This window comes from Falco naumanni, chromosome 8, assembly GCF_017639655.2.
Source record: "Falco naumanni isolate bFalNau1 chromosome 8, bFalNau1.pat, whole genome shotgun sequence".
Taxonomy (NCBI): domain Eukaryota; kingdom Metazoa; phylum Chordata; class Aves; order Falconiformes; family Falconidae; genus Falco; species Falco naumanni.
In genome coordinates, this window is record NC_054061.1 from 7,354,899 (window position 1) to 7,368,747 (window position 13,849).

General features: G+C 43.6%; 1 long non-coding RNA gene across 3 annotated transcripts in view; it reads left to right on the forward strand.

The window, feature by feature from the left end:
- LOC121093188 overlaps positions 1 to 13,140 on the forward strand; it is a 186,983-nt gene extending 173,843 nt beyond the window's left edge. For all 3 annotated transcript variants that reach the window (XR_005829519.1, XR_005829521.1, XR_005829520.1), the window contains exons 4-5: positions 10,892 to 11,113; positions 11,308 to 13,140. This is a non-coding gene — a long non-coding RNA (uncharacterized LOC121093188). The remainder of the gene's footprint in view (positions 1 to 10,891; positions 11,114 to 11,307) is intronic.
- Positions 13,141 to 13,849: the final 709 nt, after the last annotated feature.

Consider the following 13,849-nt stretch of genomic DNA (forward strand, 5'->3'; position numbering starts at 1 on the left):
GGCTCCAGAAGTGCTTTACCAGCGCTGGAGGAAAGGCGTCCATAAGGCAGCGAAGGAACATGCCCTTCCTTCTCCCAGGCTCAGCAGACTGTAGGGAGCCCTGTGGCCTTGCACTGCTGTCCTTCTCTTCTGTATCTTGTTATGCTCAGAGACTCGGCAAACTTGAAAGAGCCTCTCCAGGCAGCTCCTGACTAACTCTCCCCAAGGACCACGTCACAGCTGACTTTGTGCTGCTCTCATTCTGCAATTTTTTTTTAAACATTAGTCAAAGCCCCCAGTGAATTATCACTAAGGGATGGGGAAAGATGGATGAGTGGTGGTCTCCAAAGTTGTCTCCAGTGTGAATAAAACAGAAAACATGAATGTGAAGAGTCTGTCGCTAAGAACAAAGAAGTCTAACTTGAGACTTCATTGGGGTCTGAGTCTCTATTGCCTTCCTCGAGCCATGTCCTGGTAAGTGTATCAGTGGATCTTTATAAATCCTGTTAGATGTTCAGAAGTCTCTTCCAAAGAAGAGGGGAAGTCTCTCCTTCTCCAGTGTAACTATCCTAAAGGAGAAGGTTTTGCACTTCTGCAGTAGAGGTTGGAAACAAGTCAATAATGTGGGTGGGGGCAAGCCCGGGACTTCATACTACTTTGTGGGCAGTTTTTCTCAATCCAGTACTGTGGAGAGAGGGAGAGGACCAGCTTCTGAGAGGAAAGCAGCTCTGTATTGGAGTGTGTTTTGGTCTTATATGGCTAAAGAAGAGCCAATGAAATCAAACGTTAATGGATGTTGTTCACTCTTCATAAAGTTTGAAGTAACTGAAATATCCAGTGCTGCCTCTCTGGTTGTGACTCACCTGGGCAGGCGGATATTTGAATTTTAAGCCTAGGAGCTGTTCCTTGATTTAGAGAGAATACTAGGCTAACAACCTGGTTATACAGTCAGTGTTGTATTAGAACTCCCAGGCTTGCTGGTATTGATCCCCATATTGGCCTTAGGTAACTAATGCCTCTGTTAGGAAATAAAATGGTATGTTTGCTTGAGGGACAAGGTGATCTGTGGCAGCTAAGAAACGGATGCTTCCTTAGCATGTCTAGGAGTGAGACACGGAATTTATCATCTGGTTTAGTATTTACTTGCTCTTTCCTCTCTAGTTGCTAATCCCAACCAGCCACAGGGAAAACTCTTAAGGCTATGGTGTATCTCTGATTATTTGATTGTCCAAGAGCTTGCAAAACGATGTAACCAGGCTCAAGTCTATTCGCAGGTAATGAGGGGATTGACTGAGGTAAGGAAAGGATGAAAACTGGCTATGGTGTTGCACTCAAGCCACTGGCTAAACTCTCAGGAGACCAGTTTGATTATTGTCTGGCTATGGGACACTGCCTGTCCCCGGGACTGTGCATGTTTCACTTTCATTGTCACCAAAGACACCTCTGTGATGAAAAAAGAAAAGTAGCGTGACTGTTTTTTTATAAAAATGTATTTCCCATTTCAGTTGAAAAGGGGAATCCCCCAGGCTTTTACTTTTCTAAAATCATCCAGGTGCATCACAGCATTTCCAAGCCAATTTGTCATCATTTCAAGGACTGCCTGCCTGCAGTAACAGAGGACGGTGCAATTGGGTGCTAACCCTTTGATGTACAGGTCTGTTTGACCCAGCCCCAACCCACAGTATCAGAAGGACTTTCACAGTATTTCTTCAGCTTCAGTGGATTAGGCTGAGCTGGATTCTGCACTGACGTTTCAGTTGTACTTTTATTAATGTAGAATTACAATAAAATGTCAGCTGGAAGAACATATGAATACTGCACTCATACCTAAGGACATCATTATGGTCAGTGACGCAGCTAACACACACATGTCCAGTCCAGCATGGATACAGTGACTGTCTTGCTCTATTGAACTGCTAAACTATTTTTGGTTCACGTAAGTGCATTGAAACTGCAGTGATAAACAGACCAGAAACTTCTAGAGAGCTGAAACATTTACCTACCTCTACCTTGGTACTGCAGAATCCCTAGAGGTTTGTGGTAAATTGATCTAATTTGTGACCCCTAAGAAAGAGGTAGATACCTCCCGATTTAATGGCTGAATGAAGTTCCTCTAATGTGTTCACTTCTTTCTGGGAGCATTCACAGCACCGGGTGTTAGCTAACTAATTTAGATGGTGAAGCTAATCAATGGCAAGAGAAAGGCTCCCTCTGTAGTCCTGAGGGTGAGAGGTGGTATTTCCAGAGGGAAACCGAGCTGAGAGGTGGTTCAGCTCTTTCACATGAAACTTTCCACCAAGATCTTTTGTGTGGCTGTGAGTTACCGAACCAAACTTCATCTTTAGAAAGAGAGGAAGAAAACTTGCAAAAAAAAAAAAAAAAAAAAAGGCAATATCATCCAATAAAATAAAAATGTTCTGGCATCTCTTGTGCTAGGAATCACATGGGCTGCTTAAATTAAATATCTTTTTTAGGTTACAGAAAGCGATAGCTGGATGCTTCAGTTGTATCACACAGCGCAGAGTTCCAGTGGTTATTTTTGCTTAAAAACTTAAAAGTCTTTTCTTTATAGGTCTTCTGAGTAATTTGTTTTAATTGTGCAGCTTGTCCCAAACTGCTTTCTCAAATGTCAGTGAAAAAGCTGAAGTGCCAAATATGATATTTCACGTTCGTCACCACGCCTGTGCTGTACCATCTCATTCATCTTTCTGATTTCTATTCAATAGCCATAATATTTCTAGCTTTTCTCCATGGAGAAAAATCTTTATTATTCTTACAATCTTTTTTTGAAATTATGTTCATTTTTTACCATTTCCTCTTGGGTTTATGACACAGATCTGATCACAGCACTCACCAAGGAAATTACTTGTGGTTTCTTTACTGCACAGCACATTGGTATTTTCTGTTTCTCAATATTCTGACTCTGGAGCAGCGTTTAAACACCACAGATGTTTTGAGCAGATGCATCAGAGTGTTTGATCATGCTGAGCTGATTGAAATGACCTTTGTGTTCTCAGGCCTTCTTTCCCTCGTGAGATATTACAGTGAGTTTAGATCCTTTCAGATAAACTATCCCAAACCTTGCTGTTGTCTACATTGTCTGAAGCTGCGCTGACCGGCTATCTCACATTTGGTAGTCTTCCTGAAATGCCTTGTGAGATCTTTCAGGTTCTGATTAATTCCCTATTTCCCTGTAGATTTTCCCATCTCATTATTCATTCTTTTGCATCCAGAAGCTAACAGATATCTCCAGACCTTGCACTGACCATAAGGGTTTTACGGTTCTCTGCCTTGAAGGCTGACCATACAAAATCCAGGCAAACTCAGTGTGGCTCTTTGTCTCCCTCAAGTGACTCGCACAAATATCAACCTCTGTGCAATTATAAAATCTTCCTATGAATTAAACCCTAAGGTGTGCTCTTCCCCTTGAAGAAGTTCGTCTGTATTTTTATCTTTATTTCTTTGGAAACATAAATATGCATTATTTTTTACAACAGGCTTTATTCCTTGCCTGGAAAAATCAAGGATGGGAGGATGATGGCCTCAGACTCTTCTCTGACATTGCCGCTTGGGTAGATAAAATATATCAGATGGCTGCTCAACATTTTCCAGGACTTGACATCTAACCCATCTTCCTTCCTAGCAGTCTGAAAAATTGCACATTTAAAATTTACCCCCAGATCTGTCTCAACAGCTGTAGTGGTGAGAGCAGACCTTGCTGAACTGGGCTTGGGGGAAGTGAAGGTGGCTTTGCTGCTTCCAACCCAACCCAACCCAACCCAACCCAACCCAACCCAACCCAACCCAACCCAACCCAACCCGCTGTGTCCTCGTAGGGCTGTGTGGCACTGGGTGGTCTCCTTGGCCTGGCAATCTCTACCCAGAGCTCCTTACACACTGTTACTGAAGTTGTGCTGAGGATATCAAAGCCAAGGTTACTTCTAGATACCTTAACTCAAGCTCAGGACATTGCAGAATTGTTCTTTCATTCCTTTGTCATCTATACCTGTATTTTTTTCACTGTATCCTTTAGATCTTTGTATGCAAAGACAGTTTTGCTAAAGTCACCAGACACAGCTTGAGTCAGGGCAGTGGCATGTGTATAAGAAACATGGGGGACACTTGAAAAGGCGGATTCCCAGCTGGCTGTCTCCATTCGCAGCAGCAATGATTAGCCCAGCTCTGAATGACAGAGCGCAATAAAATGGAGACAGCTCTGCCCTTGATGCATAATAAGTGAAAGACTAGTGGGAAATGTCTCCGAAAAACTTTCCTGCATTTAGAGTGGATGAGTGAGCACAGCCCTTTTCTGTCTTTCCTTCTCTTCACTCTGTTGCAGCAGCAGCCTAGAGCTGAGCCTTTCGTGTCTTTGCCCTTCTCTTTTCTACCTCCTTTTGCAACTCCTAGGATGAAAAAATAATGTGGCTTTTCTAGCGTCCTAACCCCATTCTGTCATTCCTGCTGCACTCCTGTGAAATGCGCGTTATACTACAATAAAGCTGCTGTGCAGCCAGCATGGAAATGGTATTGGCAAAGTTGTAATGGAGGCAGCAATTTATGACAGTGGCCAGGTGGAGTTCTGAGGGGTTGTACCTGAGCTAATATTACCTTGCTGCTATCCACTGAATTCAGCTCTATCCTTGTAGGCAGGTAGATCTGTTGGTGCTATTCAAGTGTGGCCACCACAGTACTATCCCTTTGGAAAAAACCCAAAACTTTTAATTGGAATGAATGCCAGTCACTTGTCTCACATTTAAGAAGAGCTAATGGTAGGCAAGTATAAAGAGAGGAAAATAGATGGCTGAAAATAAAAAAATGTTTTGTTATGATTAATTCTTAGATATACACGTTTTTAGGTCATTAAAACCTGGACTTAGGGCAAGTGGAATTGACCAGTCAAGGAGAAAGTTAGTGGCTGGGTCACCTTGGAGTTATACCTACTTGGGCTGGGGAGGCAGGAGGACGTGCACTGTGCCAGGCACGAAGGATTACCTCTTCCTTCCTCCGCCTTCACATCCCAGTGCTTGGTCCTAAGCAGCTGCCCTGCTTGCTCACTTATCCCTGTGCCTTGGCTGATGCAGCCTGAATCCTAAGTTTGTTGAGATACGGCTGCGGAGTTTTTGAGGTTGGTGCTTTGGGAAGTTGCTGCTTTCTGACTCCAATTTTCTCTTCCTATCCTGCCTGCTGTGCCTTAAGTGGGTACATCGCTCAGCTCAGGACTGGCCTAGGTCCCGTGACAGTGCATGTCCTGACACAGGCTTGGGATCAGGCTTGAACCTCATGATCCTGATGTCCCTTTCCTTTTCCCCTTTTCTCAACCCTCATCATCTTTGCTGAGGCTGGATGAAACACAAGGGTAAAGAAGCTCACAGATTCAGGGGTTGGAAACGTGCGGAGTTATGAGCTCACCCTGTTTCAGCCACCACAGTGCAATTGGGCTTATGTTCCCAGAACACGTTAAGCCTTAGCTCTCTTCAATTTCCCCTTCCTTGCTCTGTCAGCATCATAGATCACACCCCAGATTTCACCTCAAATGCGAAGAATTCAGTCAACAGTCAGTGCTGCAGAATTACACAAGAAAGGAAATTCAGAGAAGAACATGCAGCTGAAAAAGAAAAGTCTTCTCTTAGCTACAAATCAGAGAAAAGACAATATGTCCTTTCCCATCTATTGCCACCTTCCCCCACCCCATTCAGAGCAGTGCTGCTAAAAGAACTGGTGCACCCTTCGAGCCTTTAATATCTTCATGTAAATAGTTTCATCATCCCTCTTAGCCAAGGTATCCGTCAGCCGCTAAAGGCATCATTTTCTGTTTATCTTCTTATAAGCTGCTGCTCCAACGGAGCTGCAAAATTAACATTGTGCTCAGCAAAATGGTCTATGTAAAACAAGGGCAATTTATACAGAAATATCCATAATCCTTCACATTAGAATTTGGCTGTTAAAATTCTGGCACCTCTCAGAGGTCACTCTAACCTAGTTAAGTTCTGTTAAGAAAAGCTGTTATTATTGCTCACAGCTTTTTTTCCTACAATATTATCTCCTTCAGCTTGTGCGCTTCAGCACTCACCTCTACCTCCCCTACCCTGCTGTCTGCCTCTCCTGATTTAAATTGCATTACTTTCTGTCATACATTATTGAAGACTAAGCATAACTACCTGCACACCATGAAAAGTACTCAATAGTGGGGTTAAAGTTCCTGCAGTATTTCTTTTTCTTGTTTCTCTTTTCCCTCTTTGGGGTTTTGACCACAGATTGAGGGAGGCTGCTTGTAGAAAAGGTTTAGCTGGAACAGAACAAATGTGAATCCAGTTCCCTGCTGTGACGTGGGTTTCCTGAGTGTCCTTGGATATATAATTTCATTTCTCTCTTCTTTTCTTTCTCTCATTCCCCTCCTTGCTGATTTGCACGTGATAATATTTACTTTCACCACATAGCATATCTCAACGTGTTTTTTCTCCCAGAGGAAAATCTATATTAACCAATGTGCACACAGTACTGCGAAGAGTAGGATTTCAGTCTTTGGACCTCAAATTTGATAATACCACACAAATAAATAAATAAAATAAATACCTCTCCTTCCAGCTCATTCAGCATTACTATACACTGTTCGAAACAGAGTGATGCTAAGGTTAAACTTGATCTCTCTTGCCTGAGGCTTTTAATGAAGTAAAAAGGAGAATTCATTCCCATATTAGTGTGGCAAGTCTATGACCTTAAATAGAGTCCTGTGGAATCTATCTGGGGGGGTAAGCACACAACTCTGTAAATATTTAGAGCCACTGGCTTCCTGGTACTTCCTTGTGCAATATTCCCTTTCATGTACTGAAAGGTGAAACCTGGATCACCAGCTGTCCTGTTTCCACAGCAGAGGTCTCATGAGTACTTCAGGGTGTGTGGCAGGTCCTGGCTTCTTACAGGACAAGTTCCAAGGAAACACTTGTAGAAAAACAATGGCACTTTGCACTTCAAGACACAGGAGAATTCCCCTAGCAGGCATGGGGAAAACATTTCCCTTGCAAAGGAATATAATCAGATGTTTCTGGAACACTGATACGACCACCAATTGGTTTGGGGGTCCTAAGCACCATTGCAAAGTAGAAAAATGCTCATGCAGTGTAAGTGGGCGAAGCAAGGGTGACACACAGTGACTGGTGCAAGAAACCTCGGGGTGTACTCCATAGGGACCTCCTGCCTTCTGGCAAGCAGGCAAAGCAAACCTCATTTCCCCTTCGTAGGTGGAAGCATAAGTTGCAAGAAGTTCACTCTCAAGATGTGCTTGGCACAACTCATAGTAGAATCCACATTCCTCATAATATAGATAAAAGTGGCTAAATTAAGGCTGCAGACGACAGCACCCTTGAATGAAAGGAAATCTCTTCCCCCATGCCGAAAGTAATTACATTCAGAGGACCCCAGAGAGCTCCTATCTCTACCACTGATATGAAGAAACAGACTGAGGAAGATCAGTCTGACAAACAATAATATATTTATACTGCAGTAATCAAAGGGGCACAGGCACTGGACCTTGAGAACGTTGCCTTTCTCATTTCGGGCCCTTATCTGATTATGGCAGGACTGTTCCCTTGTGCGTTAGGTTATGAAGCTACTCCAGGATATAGAAACTTCTGTACTGTCAAGTTTTGCGTTGGCAGAGGAGCGTATTTCAGTGGTCTGGGACAGGGTGCTGTAGTTAGATTCTGGTTTAGCCAGGACACACCTAATCTTCACCATGCAGGTAGTTCTGGAGGTATCAGTGAAACTAACTGGGTTACTGGAAGCTGGGCCGTTGTTTAAAGGCCGTGTAAAACTACATGGCAGGGGTTCACCTGCCATCTGGGTACAACATGCTGTAGGTTGGTCTAGGCAGCCCTCTGGCTTGTGCAGGAGTTTATATGGACTCCGCAATTTCACCGCAGGAGGCTTTGTTATAGATGTCTTTGGCCACATCCTTGGGATTTCGTGTGCGCTGGGGTCTCTTTAGTAGATTTATAGGATCAGAGAAGAAACAGGGGGGAAAGGGTTTTAAGAGAGGCTTCTTTATCCATTCCCCCCCTCCTTCAGCAAGGATCAGCTATCTGTATATATAATTTCTAAGGAATGTTTGTTCTTTAAAAAACTCCATCAGTGAGACTGTACCACACCCCAGGCGATCCATTCTGGCCCCCTACTCCCCCCACTGCTGGGAAGCTTTTCCTGATGTCTGACTCATCTCTTGCTGCCACTCAAGCCCATTATTTCTTGTGCTAGCCATCCTGGCCACGGCAAACAGATTATCCTTTCTCTTTCCAATAGCCTTTATAAAATTGACGGCTCTTATGCTCTCTCCACTTTTTTTCCTTCTCAGTCTGAACCAACAGATCCCTTGTTGCTCCCTTACGGATCATAGTCTTTGATTTTTGACGGTTCACATTTCTCTTCTTTGGAATTTCTGCAGTTGTTCCATTTCTTATTCTGAGGTCCAGTGCCCCAAACTTCATGAAACTTGAGCTTTTACTGATATGGGCTGAGGGAGAGAAATCGGTTATCTTCAATTATAGCTCATGATATATTCCCATCATCACCATATACTTGTATGAAGATGATTTAAACTAAGACAGAAATTGGTGGGAAATTATTTTCTTCCTGTGGCAAGACTTACCTAATGCCTTTCAGATGATGCTATTAAGTTTTATTACAACTCGGGTTCTTTCTTCAAATCATTAAATCTCTAGGACAGCTAGTACTGATAAAGAGACCATACTTACATCAGTCTTTACTTTGAGTGTTGACATTTGAGTGGGTGCTGATAGCTGTTCCCAAGGAATCAGCGTTACACTATGATTACCTAGTCTCCCAGATCCTGACTTTGAAATTAGAGTGTGTGGAAGCGGATTTGTGATATTTGTGTCCCCTAAGAGACAACGAGATGGCTGATACTGGACGTGTGCTTCCAGTTGAACAAATGGGAGGCCGCTGACCACTTCTCTCATCTTTTCCTGTTGCAACTTTTTTTTGGAGATTCTTTCAAGTTCTTTGAAGGAAAGCCAGGCTAGGAGAATTATTTCTGTGCTGATACAGCATAGGAACAGCTTCCTCCTTTTGCTGGCAACAGACTATCACCCAAATGCAGAGAAAATGAAAGAAGAAAGGGCAGTGTGACTTCACCTGCCTGAAGGCCACCTGTGCTGGAACCCCCTCTGAGGCTGGCATAAATGTGATAATGAGACAGCCACAGAAATGGTGAGAAAGAACAAGCAACGTTTAAGTCCTCACAGTAGCCCTGATGGCAGAGGATCATGTTTTATACTGTTGTCTTAGCTCTGATGAGCACATGAGGTAGAAACTTTGTTATTAAGGGAGAACAGTGGATATGGTAAAACAAGGACAGAGATGAAACTTCTTTCCTCCGAGAAGTCTTTCCCTGACTGTGGCCTTTGACTTCAGAGGAAGGTTTGTAAAGAAACAGCTGATGCTGAGGGGAGATGGGAAGCTTTGAAAAGTTTTGGTGTGTTTTGGGTTAAACTATACTTGCTTCTCCCCCGCACTGTGGCCATGTGCAAGCTCTACTTCATGTTTGCCTCTCTGTGTTCACTTCCCTGGGTAGGAGCCCCAAAGGCTCAGAGATTATCAAAGAACCTGTAATGAAAACAGGTCAGTTTTCCATAGCTTTTGAGTCTGGATTGACCTTTTCTGCTGAAACATAAAAATTCACAGAAAAGCTTTGCATTGCTATCAAAGAAGAGAGGAGACAGACTTTTTATTTCCTATTTTTGCGGCTTTGCAGCTGACTCCAACAGATGACACGTTCCTAGCTCTAAAGGTCTTCAATAAAATCCAAATTTAATCTGTTGAGATTGAAGTCTCTCCTCCCATATTGTCATTTTTTAGATACAAGGGTTGCCTCTTATTGCACTGTGGGAATCCTATTAAAAAAGGACCCCCTGACAGTGATGCTTTTTAAACTAGGCCATTAGTCTTGTGACAGTGCACCAGGAGATTAATACAGAGTTAGTGAAGCTAACTTCACATTGCCTTTCTTCTCCTAAGAAAATTAAATTCATCTAAGGAAATCAGAAAGGGGACTCTGTAAAATACATAAATGGGGACACTATGGATGGGACAGCAGAGCATCTGGAGGGCTTCCAGCCCTGCATCTAGTCAGAGTCTCTTGGTTTGGCACAAACCTGCTGGTGTGGCCCTCTAAAAAAAGCCTCATGGCGTGAGATTCACTCAATGCAACCATCGCTATCACAAAGAGAGGCCTGAATCTAGGGAGAGATTCATCTAGGGAGAGATGCAGGTGCCTACGCTTCTAATGCTACTATGGATTCCCAGGAGTATCTGAGACATCCACATTGAGCTTTCTGGAGACCCAGCACTTTCAGCAGTCAGGCAGGAGACCCTCAATTTTCTGAAGTGGTACCAGACATGTGTGTACATAGGAACTGAGCCCATCAGTGGCCCTTGGAGAGATCTAGTATCTCCAAGGACAATTCGGCTCATCCAAAGATATCTGTAGGAAGTAGAAGTGTGAGGGGACTGAGAGGAAACTTTTTTGTGGATTTGCCTTTTATTGCAAATGGACAACTCAGTCCTCACAGTACCTTCTAACCTTGGGCTCTGAACCTGATGGTAAGTGGGAAGGATGGTACAAACCAGGGACCATAGTAGTGTTGTGCTAAGGAGAAAAACTGGGGCACTTTCAAAATCAATATGAAGGCAAATGGGAAGAAACATGGAAACATTAAATACCCTTTCAATTGCATAGATGTAGTCACATGGTAAAATAATGAAGAGGGAGGATTTTTAGCTCCCCCAGTATTCAGGACATGTTTTCACCCTAATATGCTGTGATTCAGATTTGCTATGAAACTTCAGGCTGCAATAGAAAAGAAACTATTTTGTTGTATATTTCTCTCAAATTTTCTAGCTCACAGCTATGAATACCTGGAAATCCCAGCAACATCTGAAAAGCACTATGCTGTCCTCATGCTCAAAGGAACATAAGAGAAGCTGAGTGAAGATTGTGTTGACTGGACCACAACAACCCCAGCACATTTAGCTTCAAGACACAGTCAAATGCTTGGTCAGCTCCCCGGCATGCTGTGAGCTGTAACGAGTACTAGCTGACAGCTGTGCTTCTGGAAAGCAGGTACGGGAACAACATCTCTGCCACATGTGGTCTGGATGTTATGGTCATGCTACTTAGTCCATGACCAGTGCTCCTACCCTTCCCAGTCCCATAGGTCTGCCGTTATTTCACGCCCTGCCATTCAGAGGTGTGATAAAAGGCATTAAAGGCAAAGGGCTTTTTGTCTTATCTCATTGAATTCCCCTGTTTTGTAGGTTGCATTTCAGTTCCAAATTTTATCTGGATTCAGCCTCGTGGGGGTTTCATTGGATCTACAGAAAGAATGGAACGCTGAAAAATACAGAGAGAGGAGGCAAGAGGAAGATCAGCTCCACAGCTGTGCTTGAGCTAAAGCACCAAGTATTCTTGGTGGTTCAGGTTTTGGGTGTTAGGGAGTTCTCACATAGGACAGGCATGTTGGTTCTTTTTCTCAGCGTACACGAAGAGGATATATATTTATTTTAGAAAAACACTTAGCCAGAAGGAAGACAACATGTAGTGAAAGATAAATTATGCAGATAATGTTCTATTATGCGCACAGAGTTAAAAGTACAAGGGATATGAATTTCCCCAGGGAGTCACCTCTGAAAGGGTAGGCTGGGACAACACACAAAATAAAATGAAGAAGAAAGGGAAGGAAAAAAATGAATTGGAAGTCCGTCAGTTCTGGCAGATTTTGCTGGAAGGAGAAAGAAGACTGAATGAGCAAAAGATTGTCCTGGGGGCAATTCCTTCCAAAGAAAGGGCTTTGGATTGGCTGTGTCACTTGTCCAGGTCATTCCTCCAACTCCTGAGGACAGTGTTTTGACCCTGCAGGTATTTATGGAGGGTGAGGTGAGTGACTGGAAAGTGTGAAAAGAACCAATGTAGAAAACAGTTGGCAGCGTCTCCTGCTGCAGGAAAGCCTCCAGGCTTCCCCTGTGCTCTGAGGTGGGAAATGCACTGGCTTTTTATAGTTCTGGTCTGTCCTATATGGGCCGCTGAGGTCTGACAAGATCTATTCCTGTGGGTTGTGTGGCAATGTAAGATCAGATACAGCATGCAAAGCAGCCCCTGGTCTTGCCAGAGACAAGACAAAAGTCTGCTGAGGGTGGAGTAATAATTGTATTTGAAGAGCACAGCTCAGAGAGAGTCTCAGTGGGCAGTAACACTTCATTTCATCAGGAACAGCAAAAAGATGCTTCTCTGAAGTCTCTCTCGTTTCACCCCCAGAGCTGTACCTTGTATTGCAGGTCTCTTCAAAGCTGGCGTTTTGAACCAGTCCTGTTACCATTTGCGCTGATGCTCAGCTCCACTGCAGCAGTCCTGATGTGCTCATGCTTCTCCTGCATGGTGCAGTGGGCTGAGCTGTACTCAAGTGAACAAACAGAGAAAATAAAACAGGTTGGGTTTTTTCCAGCCTTTGAGATAGGTACGGAAGGTGGTGGTCTCCTCCTGTGACAGTGCACACTGGTTTTCCTCGGTGTGCTCAGCCTCAGACTCTCTGACCTGGCGTCTGGAGTCCTTGAGGTGAGGTGCTGAAGGGACACAGCATTTCACAGGCTTCGCTGCAGCCATCGGCAGACATGTAATTGGCTCTTCCCATGGGCTGCCATCACGAGCTTCACTGTGGATAAAAAAAAAAAAAGAGAAAACAAATCCAAGTGCCAGAACCCCTGTGGCTCTACCTTCACACACATGCTTGCGGTGAGCACTGTACCACTATGCTAGGCACGGACCTCCTGCAAGCAGGCGCTGTAGGAATCACTCCCATTCCCTGTGCTCACCACGCTACAGCCCCACGTTATGAAAACAAGCTTATCAGTCTTTTGGGTTTGTGTTGACACTTGCAGGTTCAGAGGCTTTTTGTTTGTTTGCTTTCTCTATGCTCCTCAGTGCATAATTGGCCAGATACATTCCTGTTTTCTTTTCCTTACAGCTTTCTACCAGGCATTACACAACTGGAGCCTGGAATAATTTGTTGATGTTGTACAAAGAAATTGTCTCTCTCGGAGACCTGGCTGATGTGATCAAAACTCACAATTGGTATCGGACCAGACGGCTGTTGAGGCAAGTGGTTCTGTTTAATTTGGTGCAAGTCATTGCTGTTCCCTTTTCCTTGTCATGTTTTCTGCCTCCCTGGGTATGTACATATTTTTTCCTCTGTCTTTTGAGTTGCTGGCTCCTTGCCCTCAGATCTAGGATGGCATGCCTTTCACAGCGTTAGTACCACATATTTGAGGGATATGGGAGAAGAGGGTCCAACATACTGCCTGTAGCTAATATGCTGTCATGGCTTGCTTTCCTTTTCTGCAACCTCCTTTCCACAACAGATACACCTCGGAGGCCAAGCAAAGAAACAAGTCCAAGTGGCTTGCTTTCTGCTCACCCTCCCTTTCTCATTAAAGATATTTTGAGTGTTTGGATGTGGAGTCTTGTTTTTCATAGCTACTGCTGGTTCCACCATCTGTGAATTTGCCTAATCCCAACAGAAGTTATTGGCCTTGACTTAAAATTATTCCCTGTTCCCTTTGTAACAGCTGCTGGCAGAGCTGCTGTTCTCCTGATGGATTTTGTTTGGTCTAAGTTTGATAGCTTACTTATGACAAAGGCCAGCAGTCTGTTAAAACCGTATCATCTCTACATTTAATACTTCTCTGCCCCCAGATTTCATTTAATCTAAGTATTAAACGTAGTTCACATTGTTGCAAAAAAAAAAAACAGTTGCTGTTTGCAATATTAGGAGGAAAAAATAATGGATATTATAGGAGGAAATAA